The sequence below is a fragment of the Podarcis pityusensis genome (assembly GCF_964106645.2).
Source record: "Podarcis pityusensis genome assembly, chromosome: 15".
Lineage (NCBI taxonomy): Eukaryota > Metazoa > Chordata > Lepidosauria > Squamata > Lacertidae > Podarcis > Podarcis pityusensis.
The window spans coordinates 17,369,488-17,385,399 of record NC_138040.1 but is presented as its reverse complement, the minus strand read 5'-3'; the positions used below and the strand labels follow the sequence as shown (position 1 = coordinate 17,385,399).

The 15,912-nt window shown below is 42.4% G+C and overlaps 1 protein-coding gene across 7 annotated transcripts in view; it reads left to right on the top strand.

Moving 5' to 3' along the window:
* ARHGAP32 (Rho GTPase activating protein 32) overlaps positions 1–15,912 on the top strand; it is a 199,655-nt gene that overhangs the window by 148,439 nt on the left and 35,304 nt on the right. The window lies entirely within an intron of this gene.

Sequence of the window (15,912 nt, the reverse complement as noted above, 5' to 3'; positions counted from 1 at the left end):
TACCAAAGCTGATATGTTGCCTGCCACTGGAAACTTTGTCTCAGGACTGAGGAGAAGACAGAGGGAGGGGAAAGAAGAGAGAAGAAATATTGTTGAATCTCTGTAGTTTAGCAGCAGCTCAAATGACCATATTATGTACACAGCTGCAAAGCTATAAGTAGAAACTGCTGTTGCTATAGTTGTCTTGACTACATTGCAAGAATATCCAAAGAAGAAGATGTATTGGAATAAAATTATGCAAAACACAGTTATGTGACTAATCTTTGCTATATTAAAATACCTTTTTAGAGCCATTTATTTAGACACTTTTTAGTGCAGCTCATACTGTTTGTTTATAATTTGGGAAGCTATAGGGTAGCTGTAGACATATGAAGCCTTGTATTTATTTTGATATATTCTACTTGTAAGATAACAGCCATTAATCTGAGTCCTATTTAAGGGCTGAAGTGAAATTAGAAGTTACCTTTTAACTGCCAGAATCAATTTCTCTGATTTGACATTAAAGATGTCCTTGTTGGGATCGACGCAGCCCCTTCTCTCCACTTTGCTTTGGACCAAAGCAACATATCAGGCTATTGTGCAGGAACCCCACAGTGGTATCCAACAACTTCTCTCAGTACAAGCTGCTCACCCCAAAGAGCAGAAGTAAGCTCTGGCCACATGATGCTCTGTGGAAAATAGTGGGAGACGTTGGCCTAAAACAGCAGCGAGCAAGAGAGATGAAGCATTTAACGCAGCCTTCCCCAAGCTAGTGCCCTCCAGATGTTTTGGATTACAACTCCCATCAGCTCCATGTGCTGGCTGGGGCTGATGGGAGTTGTAGTTTAAAAGATCTGAACACTAGGTTGCAGAGGGTGATTTTAACTCATCACAACTAACAGTAAAGATCTTTTTTTACCAGGACAACCTTTAACCCAAGTAAGTAAAACAAACAGTTGGTGGCTGAGAGAATAAATGAGGGCTATTCTGCTTTATTAATATTTTCATTAATAAATCACTTCTTGATTTGTAAAGTGCTTTACAATTTGGTTACAATTTCAGGGTGGTTCATCATTGTTGCAAAGCTCTGGCAAGGTCAATAGATGGAGAACTGAAGTTGAGAGAGGGTGATTTAGTCAATACAGACACCCTTGATGAGCATGGTTCTGGACCTGGTTCCCGGTACCATGTTTTAAAATAATGCTGAGCTATACTGAGGTCCAGCGCCGAGAGCCTTCTGCGGTTCCCTCACTGTGAGAAATGAGGTTACAGGGAACCAGGCAGAGGGCCTTCTCAGTAGTGGCGCCCGCCCTGTGGAACGCCCTCCCATCAGATGTCAAGGAAATAAACAACTACCTGACTTTTAGAAAACATCTGAAGGCAGCCCTGTTTTGGGAAGTTTTTAATGTTTGATGTATTTACTGTGTTTTTAATATTCTATTTGGAGCCGTCCAGAGTGATGGGTGGGATATAACTGATACTAATTAATTCTTCTTCTTCTTCTTCTTCTTCTTCTTCTTCTTCTTCTTCTTCTTCTTCTTCTTCACAACTCTGTTAACTTACAGACACTTTTGAACATTATCCTGTGTGTTTAGTCATTACACCACAATGTGTGTGATCTATAAAATCTAAGCTGATTGTTTTTAAACAAAGCAAAAATATACTCACAGCTCAACTTTTCACACACAACCTTTATTTACTGGTAGACATATTTCTTTAAGCAATTAAATTGTCACACCTTGCAGGCGTTCATTTAGGCCTCTTTTGTCCTGCATTGCTTGAAGTGCTGATATCATCCTCTTCTTTTTCACATTTGCTCATTAATTACTTTAACAGCAGTGCTTTGAAGATATAGTCCAAGGTATTTAGCAAGTAACAGACGCTAGGCTTCATTACCTTCATTATTGGCACAACTAAGAGAGTCTGTGTATATAACAGGATTTCTGCCCTTGGTGCTGAACTTTGGAGTCAGTGTTGAACTTCAGGATGTTAACTGTGATGTCACAACAATAATCCTTTTCCAACTAGTCACCCCAGGTGAGCAAGTAGTTAATTGTTTAGCCCTAAACTATCCCAATCACAGAAGTCATATAATCCCAGTCTCCACACAAATCCATTCTGCAATCCCCACAATTTGCCAAAAGATTGTTTTAACCCTGAAAAGGAGAGCCAGTGTGGTGATAGAGAACTGCACATAGACAAAACTGGGCAAAACTGTGTTGACGTCCCTGTTCAGTCCCAGCGCTTATTGGCTAATTGTGAGTGAGCCACTGCCTTTCATCGTAACTTCTCGCACAGGGATGCTGTGAGAGACTCATCATAAGAAAAACCATGGCTTATGAATTGTCCAAGAAGACTAAGTTGTAATGAAACATTGTAAATATTTAAGTTTCAAAACCGTAATTCTTCTGATCCCCTTCAGTCTCAGATCTATTTAAGGCATGGAGGGGGGTGAGAAGGAAGGTTTTCAATGTTTGAATTAATTACACAAATGGTCAGCATGTTTCCAAGCTGTCAACATAAAATGGTGCCAAATCAAATTAAGCATGGTACACAGTCAATTTGTATTCACCATACATTCATATAAAGGAACATGACAGCAACAAATGAGGTTCTGAATGCAAAAACCTACAGTCCCATAATGTAAAAAGGCAGAGAATGTGTGTATAATGGTGGACCAAGGCTGGATTAAAATGAGGCACACTGAAATATATGTTTCTCAGATGCACAGAAGACCACAATTTTGCAAATAATGTGCACAAATAATCACTGTTTATAGCAATATATTTTTCACATTTACAGATCTGAACTTTTTCTCATTTGGTGGGTGGGTGTTTGTTTTACCCAGAATAATAATTGGTGTTCTTGAAATCTTTTTTCCATGTAATCTCATTTATTAAAAGTGTATAATGACAGAGCAATCTTAAATGGGGTGGTGGTAGAAGTTAAATAGTAGATTGAAACCAATTGGGCATGGGGATTAATTACACAAATTTCAAGCTGGTGCTGAAGGAACAAAATGACTTTGGATTCTGAGGATCCAAGGTTGGCTCTGCCCTGCCTGCACACACACACACTCCAATCTTGTCTCCTTTCAGTGTTCCTGCTGAACCACAGAGTTGAAAATTGGCTAATGGAGAAAGCTTTAGTAGTCTGTCCTTCAGTCATTCAATGCTACGAGTGTCATATGCTTCCCTTTAAACCAAGGGTCAGCAAACTTTTTCAGCAGGGGGCCGGTCCACTGTCCCTCAGACCTTGGGGGAGGGGCAGACTTTTTTGGGGGGGTGAATGCCCCACAAATAACCCAGAGATGCATTTTAAATAAAAGCACATATTCTACTCATGTAAAAACACCAGGCAGGCCCCACAAATAACCCAGAGATGCATTTTAAATAAAAGCACATATTCTACTCATTTTAAAACACCAGGCTGGCCCCACAAATAACCCAGAGATGCATTTTAAACAAAAGGACACATTCTACTCATGTAAAAACACGCTGATTCCTGGACCTCCCACGGGCCAGATTTAGAAGGCGATTGGGCCAGATCCGGCCCCCGGGCCTTAGTTTGCCTACCCATGCTTTAAACAAAACACTGAGAAATAGAATTACATGTCTGGAAGTGGTTGGAGAATGGATGGTGGCTAACAGATTGAGGTTGAATCCTGACAAGACAGAAGTACTCTTTTGGGGGGACAGGGGGCAGGTGGGTATGGAGGACTCTCTGGTCCTGAATGGGGCAACTGTGCCTCTGAAGGACCAGGTGCGCAGCCTGGGAGTCATTTTGGACTCACAGCTGTCCATGGAGGCTCAGGTCAATTCTGTGTCCTGGGCAGCTGTCTACCAGCTCCATCTGGTACGCAGGCTGAGACCCTACCTGCCCGCCGACTGTCTCGCCAGAGTGGTGCATGCTCTGTTTATCTCCCGTTTGGACTACTGCAATGTGCTGTATGTGGGGCTACCTTTGAAGGTGACCCAGAAACTACAACTAATCCACAATGTAGCAGCTAGACTGGTGACTGGGAGCAGCCGCCAAGACCACATAACACTGGTCCTGAAAGACCTACATTAGCTCCCAGTACGTTTCCGGGCACAATTCAGAGTGTTGGTGCTGACCTTTAAAGCCCTAAATGGCCTCGGTCCAGTATATTTGAAGGAGTGTCTCCACCCCCATCGTTCTGCCCAGACACTGAGGTCCAGCGCCAAGGGCCTTCTGGCGGTTCCCTCACTGTGAGAAGTGACATTACAGGGAACCAGGCAGAGGGCCTTCTCGGTAGTGGTGCCCGGTGGAATGCCCTCCCACCAGGTGTCAAAGAAATAAATATCTGACTTTTAGAAGACACCTGAAGGCAGCCCTGTTTAGGGAAGCTTTTAATATTTGATGAATTATTGTATTTTAATATTTTGCTGGAAGCCGCCTAGAGTGGCTGGGGAAACCCAGCAAATGCGTGGGGTATAAATAATAAATTACTATTATTACATGTAGCCTTTAGTTTGGCTTTGAGCTTCACAGCTGAGGAGGGATTTGAACCCAGGTCTCACTGTCTCAGTCTTTGCTAACCTGATGTGCTGATTGGACTTGTACTCCAAAACATCTATAGTGCACCAGGTTGGCAAAGACTGTTCTACTAGTACACAAGACATTTTCATTAACTTTGAGGAATTGAATTTGCATAGTGGTTGCATACATGGTAGGCTGCAGACTTGCAAGTGACATGCTAACTTTAAGAAATGCCTACATAGCCTGAGGCAAAAACAGCATTGCTTATGACAGGGTTATTTATATAAATGGTCATTAGAAGCTGGTATAATTAGAGAGTTTAAGCAAAACAGATTGTTCTTGTTAAATAAATCCAAATTCTTATTCCACACAATAGTATATTTCACACTTAATGAACTGAAGTTCATATTCTTCTTTAATAACATCACTTTTAATCATCTGCAAATTTTTGCATAGCTTAACAGTTGCTGTTCTGTGTATGTGTCTGTTTTAGCAAGAGTTAACTGCCAAGCAGTATTGATGTTTACAGTGAACATGTCCAAACAGCTGGACTGCTATTTCATGGGACTCCAGGAAATTCCAGATGTCCTTTGTCTTGTGCAGAAAGGCTGTGTTAGGGTTGTTTAAATCCATTTGGAATTGATCTAGTTATATATACTAGATCTATTTATTGGCACCCCCAAAACAAGTTAGCAGTACTTAAATCAATTAACCTTGATCAATTTTCCTAGTAGCTTAAACAGAGCGGTATTAAGATACGAAAATCATTTGTGGATTAAAAGAAAATCCTTTTAATGCTCATCATGAGAGAGAGAGAGAGAGAGAGAGAGAATGTCACATCTGTGCCAGTTACACTGAAACGAGGGGGATGTCCAGAATCCTGAGAAACTTGCATTTGAAAGTAGCAAAGCAATTCCGTCTGTTTTGCTGCACTCCCTCCCCCACAAAGCTATATGGACAGAAATTATTTCACTCCAACTCCCTAGTGTGGTCGATGCATTTGAGCTGCCATATGTGGTTGAGTCATCCTCTTTAATTGTCTCCTCCCCCTTCCTGTTGATTCATTTGGTTTATTGCTGGACTAGGAATGTTGTCCAGTTCACAGGTTATTACTCCACATTGAGCTTTCCAAGGAAGAAAAAGATGTGTAACAGTACGAGAGATCCTCAGCTTCTCCGGGTCTGAGAGTCACCTGAGCAGAGGAATGGCTCTGTGGGGTGGAGCTAGACTTGTGTAGCTTGTTTCACAAGGGTGAGATCTTTGGGAGGAGCTTCCTCCTTGATTGCAGGCAGAGCCGGAGAGAGTCACAGGGAGTTGCTGAGCTCACCTCTAGATGCATTGGTAGCCAGGAGGGGCAGCCAGAGACTCTGAACTGGAGGAGGAAAGGAAAGCTGAGCTGAAGAAGAATATCGCTCCTTCTGAGTGTTTTCAGTGAAGAAATTCCTCCATACCGACTGACCTTTCAGTCTGCCTGCTATAATCCTCTGAGGCTGGAATGCTGCGCTGAGCTGATTAGAGAATTCCACTGCACAGTGATAGACTAGCCTTGCCAGGTAGTGGGGCTGATCTTTTCATTCCTGGCCTGCAACAGTGGAGGAAAAAGGTAAGGCTGTACCTCTGGTTTGCCTTGTTTCTTCTGTTTTCATGAATATGGGGATACATCTGTACATTTTCTTAGTGTCTTTAGCCAACGTGGATGTAGTGCAATGTTTGAGGCATTTGTTTTAACACCGGCACAGATTTGAAGTATCTCTCTCCTCTGATAAACAGTTACAGGATACTTGGGGAGAGGTTATTTCCTAATTTGCTCCAGGGGTACAATCAAGTGTGCCAACCTGATCTGGTCAGCCAAGCTTCAAGAACTACGGAAGAATGAAGTAGTTTGTTTTATGGGCAGCAGCTGTTTCAACATACTGATCCAAATCTCTCCCCCCCCCCCCCGTTACATGGGTGGGTGGGAGTAAAAACCTGTTACTCAAGACTAGTGAATGACGCTTTGTCGTTTGGGACCATAAATGTTGTATCTAGACAAACTAGTTTTCTTGTTGTTTGACAAGCAGTCAGGGTTGTTGGATCTGTGCCCTGGAGCCGTTTGCCTGACTCTGAGGCTTTTTCTGTGACTCGATAAAACCTTTTTAAGAAGTTCTTTTTTCTGACCTGTATTAATTATAGAGATTGTGATAATTGTTCTCCTTTCAAAAATGTCTGGCCTTGGGTCTGTGTTAAGCATGTGCTCTTATTAATTCTATAGCGGTAAAACAAAGCTTTCTTAGAGTAGACATGAGCTCATAGCAAACCACTAGAGAAGCAATGGATACCGGAAACTGCTTTAGCAGGCATACAAAGTGTGTTTAAAGGCTTAGGGTAAAAACCCACAAAAAGGAAAACTTTACCACTTCATTCTCCCACGCTTTCCTTGATTTGTCTCCATTATGGGGAATTCAGAAATCTCCGTTCAGGGGCTTCCTTTCTCCAGTTGAGTCAGCATCTTTTATCAGTTGCTGCCTAAACACAGGGGAATGCTTGAATATCAAATCACTATGTTCCAGATCAGTACCATTTCCCTGTGAAATGTAGATTGAAAGGAGATCAATAATCATTGAATGGAAGCATTCCTATAGCCACTTAGTCCAAGGGCTTATATTTCAGCTGATTCAGCAATGAACCCCTCTACACATCACATCCTCTTCTTAGGTAGCAAGAGGGCAAAAACTATCATTTAGTTTTGACATAATTCTGTATTTTGGACCCACCTGTTGGCCCCACCCATGACTGTGGGGCCAACAGGTGGGGGGGGGGGAAACCATCTTTTTCACCTTCTGCACTGTCTACAGGCTAGCAAGCCAGTTCATCTCCAAGGCTCTTCCAGCCTCTACTGTTTGAGGGCAAAACTAATCTCTTTGGTCAGTTGGTGCTTTTTAAACCAATTTATTTGTAATTGGGTCTGGGTCTGATAAAAGTGCCCACAGGTGAGTAGAACCTTAAACGTAAATTTACCAGGCCATAATAAGACCCCTGCCAGGCCTAATTTGGCCTGAGCTCTGGAGGGTCCCCATGCCTGTTTTAGGTAAACCATGAAACTGGTTTGGTTGTTGAAAGCCATAGTTTAGACAAAACTATGCATGAAAACTGAAGTGAGCATTTACAATCTCATGGCCATGTGGGGATGGGAAGAAGGAGCACATGAACCCCAAGGTTCATACCTGTAGCACTAAATCATAGTTTAGCACAGTTTTCCCCAGCTTGCTGCCCTCAAGATGTTTAGTCCCAACCCACATGGCCAATGGAGGAGTCCAGGTTGCAGAAGGCAAGGTTTAGCATGACCTGTGAAACAGTCCTGCAGGGCTGTGTTGCTCTCTATGTCCTTTTTCCATTGTTGTTCCAGATATCCTTTTGCCCCTGCCCTTGCTTCTGCTTTTGGGAGTCAAGTAAATTACGTGAAAAAAAGCTATGTGAAAATGCAGTACGTTTTGTCCCATTGGTGGCAAATTCATTTCTTAGGCACAGACCTGCTTATGTCTCCATACAAGCAAGAACAGACAATTTTATAATATTGAGGTTGCCATGGAAATATGCCACACAAACAACCATGCTTTTGTTTAGCATGCTGATCAAATTTAATTAACGGCAGAGGAACCAGTACACCTTCAGTCTCCAATTGCAGTTTCTCAAGACCAAACCCCACTCCCAAGTCATTTTGTAGGAAGCCCTGTGCAGAACAGACCCCCGCTGGCCAATCTTTCCTGCCCAGTTTGTGCAGACTTTGGATTCTAACATTTTTCATTGGGATTCTTCTGTGGTGTTGGAATTGGTTGTAGGGTGCACAGTAATGATAAAGATGATACAGTGGTACCTCAGGTTACAGACGCTTCAGGTTACAGATGCTTCAGGTTACAGACTCCGCTAACTCAGAAATAGTACCTCGGGTTAATAACTTTGCTTCAGGATGAGAACAGAAATTGCGCGGTGGTAGCACAGCAGCAGCAGGAAGCCCCATTAGCTAAAGTGGTACCTCAGATTAAGAACAGTTTCAGGTTAAGAACAGACCTCCAGAATGAATTAAGTTCTTAACCCAAGGTACTACTGTATAGGGAAGTGCTGCTCATCACAATAATGAACTTCTGGAATTCAGTTTCACAAGGTTTGTTAATGGCTTTAAACCAAGGAAAGGTTTTAGATGAAGATTTGATAGCTTCAGGGAGGTAGCTATTATTTCAAACAAGTAAATGCAAGCTCCAGGTTCAGTGTTGGTATACCTCTAAATGTTGACTGCTGAGGATAAAGAGCTGGGGAGGGCTGTTTCCTACATAACCTAGTTTGTTTGCTCCTTCTAAACCAGGGTGGTCTAACCTCTCAGACCAAGTGGGCTGCAAAAGTACTTCAACACAGAACCCGCAGGCCACACGCTGAATTAAATTTCCATAGCATAAATTAAAGTGTTTGCAATATATTACTTAATATACACAATATATATATATATATATATATATGCACACAATTAATAGATTTAATATATTTATTTAAGAAATTGAGGTAGCTCAGTTGGTTAGAGCACAATACTGATAATGTCAAGGTTGCAGGCTCGATCCCTGATATCCCAGCTGCATATTCCTGCACTGCAGAGGGTTGGACTAGATGATCCTCAGGATCCTTTCCAACTTTCTAGTTTTATGATTTATTAAACAATATTTAGACACAAACACATGTATGCATTTTTGTTAATAACACAGACATTAAGTCCCTGTCAGGATAAAAAAGCAGGGTATAGAGGAGGAAGAAGAAGAAGAAGAAGAAGAAGAAGAAGAAGAAGAAGAAGAAGAAGAATTTTAGAACTATGTACATCACCTTGGGCTCCTTGGAGGAAACAGTGTGATATAAATGCAATTAATAAATTTCAAATAAAACATATAATTAAAACATAGGGAGAGCACACACACATTCCAAAGGCACTTTGGGAGGGGGCACTTGAGTTTAATTGTAATTCACACTGGGAGTTGTAGTTCTAGCACCCTGATGAGATTCCTGTGGGGCTGCCGATAGCCGCCAAGGCAAATGTCTTCATTCCCTGCACCTTGCGCTGTGGCCGCTGACATGCAGCAGTTTCCAGCTGCGCATCAAACATACACGGGACTCACCTCTGTCGCCGCAGCCACCGCCATGGTGCCCAACACTGACGAGAAAGAAAAACTAATGATAAGCACCAAAGCCTCACCATGACCTTGAATTCAAGTCATCATGCTCTTGTTGAGAGTCAGCCCCCGCTCCTCAGACCTTAGCCAATTGCACCTTGCCTCTGCCTATACGGGGGCCGTCCTCTCTTTGCACCCATTGGCTGTCAGCCTGGCACTAACCAATTGAGAGACAGGATTTCCTCCACAGCACTGCCCCCACACAGCCAATGTTATGCTTTTCACTTGGATTTGTAGAAGGAGCATAGAGATAAAATGGAAGAGAATGGCTGTTGCCACTAGTGACGCTCCTTTGATACTTAACAGGGCCACCAAAAAGGACCACTCTGTTCTAAGCATGAACAGGTAAGGCAACATCAGGAAAAAGGAATAAAGTGCTGTCTGAATGCAGACCTCATATTCAATAGTTTTGTTTCAGATCCCAACCTAATCTGGTGTAGTGGTCAGAGTTTTTAGCCTGTGTCCCAGGTTCAAACCCCATGTCAGCCGTGAAGCTTATTGGGCCTGTCACTATCTCTCATCCTTGTTCACTTCACAGGCTGGACATGAGGATAAAGAAAACTGCCCACACCTTCAGCTCTGTGGAAGATGGGATATAAATGTACTAAAGTATAGTCTTAACTCAGATAATTTAAAAATTCAAAATGTTTCATGCAGCTGTGCTTAGTGAATTGATTTATATTGCTCTCAAATATGATTCTACACTTGATTTGTATTTGAATTTAATTCATTGATAATAATGATAAACTAATAAACTAATTAGTTTATTTAATAAAAAAATCAAGCTGTCTTGCTTTGACAGATGTTTTCTTCCCTCTGCTTATAGCTAATTGTAGAAATGTCCTCAAGAGAGGGTTTTTGTAAAACATTTAAGAGAAGTAGAGCCTCTTCTTAAGGATACTTGCCCTTTTACTGTATTACCTCCTGGCAGACTTTGCCTGCCAATCAATATATTGATGGCTCTCTGTTTTAGCTCAGTGCTCATTTGTAATGGAAATGACTTCATTGTTGATCCAAGGCTCCAACCAGCTTTTTCTGAGCAACTGAGACATTGAGTGGCATGCTTGCTAGGGCATGTTTCATTAAATACTGATGCAATCTTCCTGGGATAGCTCAGTCAGTAGAGCATAAGACTCTTTATCTCAGCTTTGTGGGTTCAAGCCCCACGTTGGACAAAAGATTCCTGGATTGCAGGGGGTTGGACTAGATGACCCTCGTGGTCTCTTCCAATTCTACAAGTCTATGATTCTATTCCCAAAGTACGATTGACAGTAGAACAACTCTGCTTTACTGATAGATGAAGCATTCAGCTCTTCTTAATCAGATACTAGAGATCCAGTGCAGATAGAATGTTAGATTATCAAGCTACAAAATAACTCAGCGAGAAGGCTTATTTAAACTTGATTATAACATGTAGCCGAAAACTGCTACTAAGATAAGAGAGACTAGAACTTGATTACTCTACTGCATGTGCAGTGGGATGGGCATAGAACTCTAGTGAGTATTAGGAAATACCTGTTAGGTACTTAAATTCAGTTTACAGTCATGCTCCCTGAAACACCTTTCTGTATAACTCTTCGGTATTTTTGTTTGGCTCTCTTGCATCATCTCAAAATCCACCCCTTTTAAAGTGCTGTCATATATTAATAGTATCTTGCTTTGAAGTGATACCGTTTTTATATTAAAAAATATTGAAAATAGAAATCTCGTGTATTTGACACCGTGGCCTTGTTTGCACAACACAGCAATGGCTTCCCAAGACTGCAGAGGTCATCTTGCTCCACCCTGGTCTTTTTTGCTCCTGCTCCACACTACACTAATCCAAGGTTTGGCCTAGCATCATATCTGAACCTGGCCTTATGGTTAAGTTCTTGAGCTGTAGCCAAGACCAAACCTTTTAACAGGGTGGTATTACAAGCAGTAATATTAATACAAGTCAGTATGAACTTGGGCCTATACTTGCTTTGTTCCCTCTAGCTTAAACTATGGCAGTATTATGCCTTTATCTCAACAGCAGTCAAGTTGCTGTACTCATCGGGCCACAAGAGAATTGGATGTAGCTCACAATTTCTTCTTGCTGCTGCTTCTATAAAAAAAAGGACCGTAACTGGAAGGAAGGCTGACCAGAGCTGCCAAGCTCCTATCAGAACTCCTAGATGTTAGCTACTTGGACCAAAAATGGTTGAAGGGCCCAGTATTGTTTATGTTTGTTGCTATGTTGTGTATTTTTGTGCTTTTATATTGTAAACTGCCCTGTGATCCTCAGATAAAGGGCAGCATAAATAAAATAAAATAATTAAAATAAATAATAACTCCCAAGTCTACTGTATTAATATGTGACTGCATAATTATATATTTTTATTAAACAGGCATATTAAGATGGGTCAAAGAAAACGCTGTTGTGAAATAAGTTGTCATGTAAACAAACATTTCTCCTCCGCGCTCCATTTATTTATTTAGTTTCCTGCCACTCGCCCAGAGTTGCAATCACATAAGTAAATCATGAGTAAGCTGCAGGTCTACTGTATGTCAACACTTATATGTTAGTCATGACTGAAACTGCACATGCCTATCAATACAAAGCTAGGCATCTGACAGAGGGAAAAGATTTAAAATGCATTACATGGCTAATCCTGTTCTTCTGTCAGGTGCTGACCTCAGCGTTGACAGACATGTAGCTTCAGTCATGATTGACACATGCTGTGTGGAATTATAAGGGCACAGTTTCTGTGTATGGTGTAAATTCTCTGGCTCAAGAACAAAATGTGTTTCATGGTGAGAGAATTCACACCATGCTTAGGAACAGGTACATTACAACATGCTCATTCTCTGTGCTGGGCGCACAGTTCAGCACTCTGAATTCTTTGCTGTATATGTGTTTAGAGTAAACTTCCAGTCCTTAGCTCTGGAGCCAGACCTGAGTTGGTGGAATTTGCAATGGCCATGGGATGGGACATCAGTTCCTTGCATTGCTGGTTAAGTCTCAACTAGCAGAAGCAAATAACTTGGGGGAGGGGGTGGATATTGTTCTGTTTTTGTTTTAACTATTTATTTTATCCTTTTATCCTGTATTTTTATCTTGTGAACCACCCTGAGTTCTCCTGATGAAGGGTGGTTTATAAATTTAATAAATAAATAATAATGATAATGATAAAATAAGTTAAATTGCTTAATTAGAATAACTTATAGTAGGTATAAAATTCAAATTTTTCTGGTACAAAATGTTAACATACCCACAGCCTTGGTTAACAGTTGACCTGTTCATATTTAGTTATTTATGGCCCTCTTTCCCTTTAAATCTGTTGCTAGATTTTCACCCACCCACCCACTTAGAGCAAAGGCTAGAACAAAGTAATACTTTGAATCCTCTTCTTGTTTCTCCTGTGACTTTGCTCCTAAACAGACTATCTGCTTAAATCCCTGCAGTTGCACATGTTCTAGTTTTTGACCTTAGCATAACATTTTCCTCACAGCAGGGGGGTAAAATCACCCGTTAACAGGAAAAGCAACCAATATGCTGGCCGTGAGCTGGAAATGTGGGTCATTCTGCATGTGGAAAGATTTTCTTTCCTAGGCTACTAATCCTGTGTTAGCAATCCGACTGCCATCAGGAGTCCAAACCAGGGATGGGCACGTTTTAAATGCCTTTTTAATCAACAGTGGTATGGTGTAGGTGACTTTATTCATCTGTGAACTCTTGTGAAATTGTCACTAGATCCTAAAGTGGATTGAAAAGGCATGCTTGTCCCCATGTGCTTCATGGAGCTTTTAGTTGCTGTATGTTTTTGAAAGATGTGTGAATACATTTTCACAGGAACTTAACCCCTGAGAATGCCAAAAGGGGAGACATATTCTACCACTACTCTGGCACAACAGCCACCCTGTCCTGCATCCATCCATCCCAGAGAATGGAGAGGTGGGAGGAAAATGTGGCTCCAAAAATCAGAGAAGAGCAACAGTGGCAGCCACACTCCCAGCACCCATGGCAACACACCAGTGCCCGCCTGCCCTAATCAATGTGGTGGTGTTGTAAAAATGACATGGCATGAAGTTGTGGAAATTACATGGCCAGAAATGGGAGGCCCCAGTCCACCAATGCTAACAGGAAGGCATCATCACATCCCACACACAACCTGCCAGTTACAATGATTCCACAACGCCTTCCACAGTGTAAGATGCTGTGGCACAGACAGGAAGAGACCAGCAGCCAGGAGCTCTAGGCAGATGTTTGGTTTCCCTTATGCCATACATTTCTCACAAAGTACTATGTGTGTGTGAAGGAAGGAGAGGGCATATAGCACCCAAACATCTCCCTTGGGACAAGGGATCATGACCCACTATGGGAAGAAAACCCACCATTGGCCCATATCTGCCAATCCCTTGTAGCAAAGAAACAGCCGATGTAGCAAAATTAGAGCCTTATTGAATAGCATCAGGGATGGAGTGAGTTCTGGAAGTAAAATAGAAACATGTAGGGGCTTGTCAGGTTTTCTGTCCTTTTGACCATCAAATGGCAGGCAGCAAGAGCGGCCGATGGATTTGCCCCTCTCGGCTGCACACCCATGCTGTGCACACAGACATCAACTGTTAGATATGGAGCTTGACAGGAGTGGTAACCCTACAGAAGAACATTTGTGGGGTGTTTTGGTCACTGCTACAGGCCATAGGGTGGGTCTCCCTTGTGGTGTGCACACAACTGTGCAGAGGGAGGGAGGGAGAAGCCGTTGTCAGAAGTTGGAACTCATCTTCCCTGGATGTAGGAGCAGAGTAGGTGTGAGGAAGGGAGAGAGAAGAATGATTGCTGCTACTTGAGTGCTCTGTCAATGGTTGGGGCTCAACCTCCCCGCCCCATCCTGGAGTGGGGAAGAAACTGCAGTGACCAATGAGATGTTTAGATCTTCCTGCATAGGACTGTGGTGGAACTCTTATGCTCCTTTGCCCTGCTCTGTGCACCTTGGCTGTGATTCAGTAAGGGAAAAACGCTCATGCATGTTTGACCAGAAGTGGCAGAGGTTGAACTGGAATTCCTGGCCTTGATCGACAGAGAACCTATCTGCATGTGGGGAAGACTGCTCCCAGCTGATGGCGAAGAAGGTTTAAGTACAGTTGAGGCAAGACACAGATTTCACATGCAGCTGGTTGGGGGAGGAAATATGGGAGACAATTTGTAGCCGGATTTCCTCCTCCCTTCACTGACCTGCATAGAGTACTCTGCTGTTGCTTCCCTATTGTAGGAATGTTGTACGATCTGTGGTTGCCAGGTCATCTTTACAACGTGTCATCTTCATGACCTCATTGCAATATCACCATGTTAGATGAGTGGTCAGAGGTGTCTGGAGACCTGAGGCAGGCTACCTGTGAGGGTTCTAGGAAGAGCAGTGTCAGCAAAATGCTATTTTCATGTGTGTTTAGCTGGCAGGCTGTTTTGTGCACTGGTTACTTCCTCAGAGACCTCTTGTATGTTCTTAGTACATGACGTTAGGCCAGAGTGATTCAGCCATGTACCCTTTTGTCTGAGTTATAGCTCCCTTGTTGTGGAGTTATATCCAAGTGTTGGTGTGCTGTTGTTGGCTGCAGACTAATGGCAAATCCAGTTCTTGGTCATGGCAACATGGGGCGGGGCGGTTGGGGCAAGAGTTGGGAGGCAGTGCCTTTTGTTCCTTTTTAATTTTTCTATTAAATTGAAAGGGAGAATTTTCCTTACACAAGCTTTGTGTTTGATACAGAGTTCCACTGTGTTCGGGATCTGAGGATACATAGGACTTCAACTTAAGTCTACTCCTCCTTTGTCCTGTCCAATCTCATTTTGGATGCTACTCCAGCAGAGTCATGGTGGTGCAACAGGCACACCATCAGCACAGCTGCACAGGTGTATCTTGCATGACACCAACATACCATGTTTTGCCAGTGTAGTGGGGCTTCTCAGGGGTAGCCAACATGGTGCCCTCCAGATATTGTTGGATTCCCATCAGCCCAAGTCATCCAGGGGTGATCGGAGACAGAGCTCAACAATATCTGGAGGGCATTGCATTGGCTACGCCTACTGCAGTCCCTCAGCTAGTGTATCTTGAGTACTGGATTGCACCCTTACTGTATTGGCTATTATTTAGAAGCCTATATCTACTGCGTTTTAGGATATATTACCTATAGAGGCTATTATGAGTTTGAATATTACTTTTCAGACCAAAATATAAAATTAGTGAACTGGATTCTGGTCCACAACAGCATATGCCATAATAAATTT